At 34.0% G+C, this 6,642-nt stretch overlaps 1 long non-coding RNA gene across 2 annotated transcripts; it reads right to left on the reverse strand.

Moving 5' to 3' along the window:
• Positions 1–521: 521 nt before the first annotated feature.
• LOC145161046 (uncharacterized) lies at positions 522–3,647 on the reverse strand. 2 transcript variants are annotated; one of them, XR_013738336.1, is made up of 2 exons: positions 3,044–3,647; positions 522–1,934 (listed from the first exon to the last, which is right to left on the reverse strand). It is a non-coding gene; the product is annotated as an uncharacterized LOC145161046 (long non-coding RNA). The 2 variants fall into 2 exon arrangements; XR_013738335.1 differs by having other exon boundaries at positions 522–2,273.
• Between the last annotated feature and the right edge of the window lie 2,995 nt (positions 3,648–6,642).

Below are 6,642 nucleotides of genomic sequence, written 5' to 3' on the forward strand. Positions count from 1 at the left end.
TTTGAATACAGGAAATGGAGAAATGTTTTTTAATCGAAGGAGAAAAATAAAGTAAAAAAGTAAGTGGTTTGCTCTAACTAAAAACCTAAACGACACAACCAACATCATACGTGGAGCAAAATAAATGACATCACAAAGATGTCAACTGTTTACCCCTTCGATTCGTCCAAAGTGATCATTTGGACCCGACAAAAACTATTTTATCCCCCTTTAATGCCAAAAAAATAAATTAATAAAGTTTATTGACCATTTAAACCAGATACTGAAATTTCATAAGGCTACACTTTGATTTTCCTTTAGTAATTTGGTTCTTTAACAACGTAAAAAACTATTATGAAAACCGTTATAAATTTAATATTAAAAAGAAACATTATTGTATAATATATATATATATATATATATATATATATATATTAGTGAATTTTATTGGGTCGTGCTAAGCACGACCCACGAAGGGTAATTTTGGAATTTTAGAAAGTGATGTGCGACATATTGGAAGTATAATGTCTTATTAACACAAATACTGAAAGTACAATGCTATTATTGGGTAGATGTTAAAAACTACAACGCTTTACGATAAAAAAAATTAGAACTACAACTTTGCAATTTACGTAAATGAAAATAGAAAGGTATAATACACCAGCAAAATGAAAGTACGTCGCTATTTTATACAGCTAGCCCTTATATATTGCATAAAGCGAACTGCATGTTTCACCCCCTACAACCAACAAAAACACATCACATCAAGAAACACTAAAGGGTAATAAATTTATGATAGCTTTAAAATCAAAAGCCCTTGAGCTAACTACAAAAGTTGACAAACAACCCTGCTGTTCTTCACCAGTTTGTTCCCATTGCTTGAAATTGACAAGCCACACATCTGAATAAATCCGTGATGGGAAATTTTGATCAACCCAAACTCGATATTGTTTTCCCCTTGTCCCCACAACAGTCTTTTAGTTTATCAATGTAATCATGAAGAGATTACTCAACACCAGATGGATGAACAAACACACCAGAAGCAGACTACATAAAAAAGTTAAGATTAAATATGCAAATATATGTAAAAAGAAAGAATTAAGGGTTTCTTCCTTTTTGATTTAATGGACTTGATGGGTATTATACTTAAATCTGGACAGAATGAGTCGAGGGTTTTAACAAAAAAAAATTATAATGTATTAAAACACTAACCCTTTGCCTAGCTGCATGTTAATTAAAATTGATGAATATTCTTATAATTTGTTTTATTTATGAATATAAGGGTAAATTTGTCATTTAGTAACATACACAAGACAGATTTGAGGTTGTTCAAATAGAATTCAGGATTTTCAACTTTTTCCTGTGGCCAACTCTCTAAAAACAAGCAAAATTTGACTACTTCATATGCATGTTCAAAACAGTCTAACTTTGCATCTGAAAGATCCGTTACATCTGTAGATGATATATTTGTTCCCAACTTGAAATGATCAAATAGCTTCTATGATACCACATGCCCACTTTTCATATGCATGAATGATTTTAGGGTTATTTTTGGCATTTTCACCATGCCACTGTAACAATTCTTCCTGTGCATTATTCACAGGGACACCATGAACATACTGAATGGTGAAAAGCTACACATCATTACCTGAATATCTACATTATTTTCAAGCATCTTTGCAAAGAAAAGTATTAGTTTCAATAAAAAAGAAGCATAGAGCAAAATATAACGTGAAAGAAAAAATATAATACCTTAAAATGTTGGGAAATCTCATGAAGGGGCGACCAATTTGACCTATGCTTGGCTGTCCCAAGAAATGGAAAATTTACTTCAGTTAAAAAGGTCATTGCTTTCTCCCATCTCTGAACAATTTACTTTCTCTCTTAAGTACAGATTACAAATTAAAAATAATACCCAATTTAGAAGTAAAATGACAATGAAGATGAGCTATTCCCTGTAAAGAAAAATCATATTTTCCACAAAAATTAAAACCCATAAATATTTTTTATAAAATTCAACCATGTATAGATGAGTTCTTAAGAAGATTTAAAGACATCCCCAGAAAAAATCCCGGATGAAAAGAACATCAATCCACACAAGATCTACATATTCAATTAAAATCAAGCATTTTTTTAGATACGTTTACTCCATCTTGGGAACTCATATGATCATATCATTATAGGCAAGAGAAGATGGTTTCTTTCTCAGTAAAAAAAAAAATTACACAAACCAAATGATCCCATGCCATTGTTTTCCTTGAGTTTGTCTTGTAGATATCCAATATTCATTTCCACTATAGCAGACATAAATTGAAATACGATATGTTATAACCAAGGGCAATTAATCTACAAAATTAAGAACTATGGCCATTAAGAAAGTTCAAACTTGATTCTTAGATAAAAAAGCAAAACCTACACTACATATTTGTTTAACCTGCTAGGGACACAAGTTTAACCCATCTAGCCTTTTAGAGTTTTATTCTCAATCTATTCAGTAAGAGCATAGAAATAAGCAGAGCTTCTTTTGAGTATAGGCTAGTGACGACCATTTTGCAATCAACTAAGAAACGGCAACTTACCTGATGGAAAACGAAAGAAGAAGATATGCAGAATGGAAGAATATAACCAAAAAATATTGTCCATGTTGGATTCCAAAACCAATTTTCATCACTTAGTTATACGTTTATATATTTTCTTTTCATTTTTCTATTGTTGTCTACAAAAAAAAAAAAAACTGCTAGATTCAGGAAAGGATAAAAACTCAGGAAAGGAAAGGAAAAGAAAAGAAAATTGAAAAAGTATAATTTTTGTCAAAGGAGTTAATCAAGCAAGAGCTACAGAGCATCATTATGGTCGTGTGATAGAAAGCTTTCAGTTTTAACCAAAGCAAAATAATAAACACATCTGAAAAAGTGGAGATAATACATTCTAGCAAGTGAGCACAGAGGCTAAGAAATAGACGTAATCGAGATATGCTTCTAAAATTAATCTTCTTCGATTTCTTGAAACACAAAAACCAAAGGAATTAGAAATTAAGAAAGAGAAAATGGGAAAAAGAGATTACTTTAATTTAAGCTTCCATGGCATCGATTTGTCATTAGTCACAGTCTTTAGGATAAATTGTGTCTTCACCGGGACCTACCCTTTCGTCCTCTTCAACATTAATCCCGAAGCAACAAAACCCTAGAGAGAAAAAGAAGAACTGAGGCATATCGAGCAGTTGTAGAAACATTACCAGAAAAGAAGAAGGAGATACGAGTGCGAGGCAAAACGATTGAGAGCCAAAGAAAACAAATAACAAAAAAATATGAAATTATACGGACTTATATACAGAATAAACATGGAGTCGGCATGAAGAGGGAGTTAAAAGGGTGACTCAACCACAAAAAGAGGAGGTGGCAGTAAAAGGGGATCCAAGAGTGGCGCAGCTTGGGGGAAACGTTGCCGCCAAAGGAAAACCCAACGTCAAGTCTTCTGCCTCATCGTGAGGTCAGGCTGACCGGAAGCAAGCAGGCAGAGACCTCCATCAACATCCAAACGACGCCGTTTCCAGAATCCTAGTCTCATCAGGCTAATATAGGGTTGAGGGAGTTTAAGCAAGTAGCTTGGATGACTCAGGAGTGGCCGGTGGGGAAGCTGCTTATCGACGTAAACATCTTAATCTTGGGTTTGGCATATAGGTAAATGATATATATATATATATATATATATATATATATATATATATATATATATATATAACAACAGAAACCAAACTCTCATGTCTTCTTCAACCAACTATTTTTAAAACGACAAGGTAAACTATACCAAATTCATATCCGCGGTTTCAAAATTTTTTTTTATATTGTTGTATTTTGAAAAACAAATGTGTGATAGTTTATAATTACTTTAAAAACATCATATCTATTAAAAACCTTATACTTAATTTTTTTGTATGTGCTTTTTTTTTTGTATGAATCTGCTATAATTTTCATATATATATATATACATATATATATATATATATATATATATATATATATATATATATATATATAGAGAGAGAGAGAGAGAGGTTCAAGTGTTAAAAGTAATTATTGTGTTATTGTATACATAAATGTGGATCAATCATTTTAAAAACCTAGATAGGGGTAAAATTGTAATCTTAGCATTTAATTATTTTTGGTAATTAATTATTCAAATCATAAACCCTTTAATTTAGGCAAAATCGTTTGCATTACCGCTTTAAAACCCTAGACACAAAACATCGACCTTTAACAATAAAGCAGCTCTCGGCTGCTTCTCTCCCGGTTCCGGCATAGTGTGTGAAGGGAAAAGAGGTGGGTGGTTCAATCGACGGGATGAAGAGGCGGCAGTTGGTTCGAAGGAAGCAGTTATCGATCGGTGCCCTACCCCTCTAATCAGTCGAAGACGCTGACGGTAAGGGAAACGGAGGAACAGGGCATGTCGACGGAGCTTCTGTGATAGTTGGGAAATCGCGAGGAGGTGCGGAGGGAAGAAGCATCGGGACAGCACCGATCCAGGGGGGCGTTCGATTGTTGTGTTTGACAGGAAGAAGAAAAGACGAGAAAGAGAGGGGCAGACGCCCTTCTCCGGTGACTCTCTAATCGATCGGAGCCCTACATCACTGTGTATTCCATTACAACAAAATCGATTAGGCAGGGACAAGCAAAATCAACGGCGGCTGTCACAACTAGCAAATTTGGCTAGGAAACTCTATCCTTATGTAAGCATTATCAATGACAACAATTGTAACCTTGACTTGAAAACGTGATTTGAGAATATTCAATAACCACAAACTTCCATTAAGAATCCAAATGAAAGAGCAAAGCTCAATACAAACACTCCAAATGGTCAACGAAAGATGGGAAACCCTAAAATCCCGGTTTAAGTCCATTATGGACTAGGATTCCTTTATTGGGCCTAATGGACCAATAAGTCTCCAATTTGACTATTTTGGGCCTAGATACCTTAAATGGGCTCTAATTGGACCCACTTTCATGAAACTTAACATTTTGGGCCATAATGGATCCAAAATGAATTAGTTTGCCTTAATGGGCCTTGTTGGGCCATAATTGATTCAATTAGCTTTCATGGACCATAAATTCATTCTTTTATACAAAATTGGGCCGTGAACTACCCTAAAGGCCCAATGGGCCGAAAACTTCTTTATGGACCTCATAATTTCGAACCAAGATAAGAAGTGGGCCAAATTAATTTACCTCCTTCCTCCTAGCCCAAGGTTTCGGCCCAAGATAAAAAAAAGAGAGAAATGAAATTAATGGGTGATTACGGGGGGGGGGGGGGAGGGGTGACACCTCAAAATTGTATGTGGGATATCAATGCACCATTCTCACATCCCCATGCATCTATCACTTCACTCTCTCTCTCTTCTTCCCTTTTCTTTTCTACCTTCGGCCGAACACACACACCCTCACCACCTTCAACTTCATTTCAAACTCTCTCAAACCTTTCAAGAACATCTTCTTACCTCCCTCAAAATCTCGAAAATTAGTGTGGCTCCAAGAAGATCTTTCACTTATATCACCATCATTGGTAAGTTATTGTTATACATAAGTCTTGGTTTCCATTCTTAAGCTAAGAACAACTCCTTATATGACTTCATTTGGTGATCATACTTCCTAGAAAACCTCAAAGTTTGAAAGTTCTCTTCAAGGAAGTGTCTAAGGCCGGAAACCACATCACCTTCTTCCAGTTTTCTTCAAAACCGAAACCACAAAACCAAGGTGAGTTCATACCCCCTTGTTTTCGGTTTTTACTTGTTTTTGGGGGGAGAATACAAGTAAATATGTTGATCTATGTGTGTGTGCATGTTATATGTGATTTCTTTGATTTGTGTTGTGAAAATGTGATATTATTTGTTATATCTCGAGATCTATGGCTAAAGTGTGAAGGATAGATAAACAAATAACATAATAAACAACATACTTCAAAGATCTAAGAGCCTTTAGGTTTAAGAAGTGAAAACAAAGCCAAAAATCTTTATAAGTGTCATTTTTGCAAAAATAACAAAGATTTGGGTAAAATATGATATTTTCGGTTTTATAAGGATAAAATAGTATTATTTACATAAAAATCTGACTTTTATGAAAATAACACTTCTCAAGGGGCAAAAAACATAAATTATAGCTTATTGGGCTTACATTTGGGCCTCACGGGTTTTGGGCCCAAAATTGCGAAAAATGAAGAGTGTTGGGGGCTAAAGTTGTAAATTTATCAAAATATGAGTCTAAAACATAAATAAACTATTTCAGGGGCTGAAAATGACTTTGATGCAAAAATTTGACTAAAAATGCAAAGTTTTGGATTTTGGGGTCAAAATTATAAAATTTACGGAATTTGGGCCGAAAGTGTAAACTTTTTACAAATAAGGGCTGGAAATGGCAAATACAATAGTTTTGGGCTGAAATTATTATTTAAATTAAGTTTGGGCCGAAAATGTCAAGAAAAATGGTTTAAGGACCAAAAATGTCAATTTTCATCTAAAGGGACTAAAAGTGTCACTTTTATTAATAAAGGGGCTGAAATGGTCAAAATCCATAATTTTTTTTGGGGCCGAATAGGCTAATATTAAATTATTGGGCTAGGAATATTAAATTTATAACGCATGGTTTTTAAAAATGTTTATAGATATACATACAT

This window comes from Lactuca virosa, chromosome 2 (genome assembly GCF_052849685.1).
Source record: "Lactuca virosa cultivar CGN04683 chromosome 2, Lactuca_virosa_CGN04683_v6, whole genome shotgun sequence".
In the NCBI taxonomy this organism is placed as follows: Eukaryota; Viridiplantae; Streptophyta; class Magnoliopsida; order Asterales; family Asteraceae; genus Lactuca; species Lactuca virosa.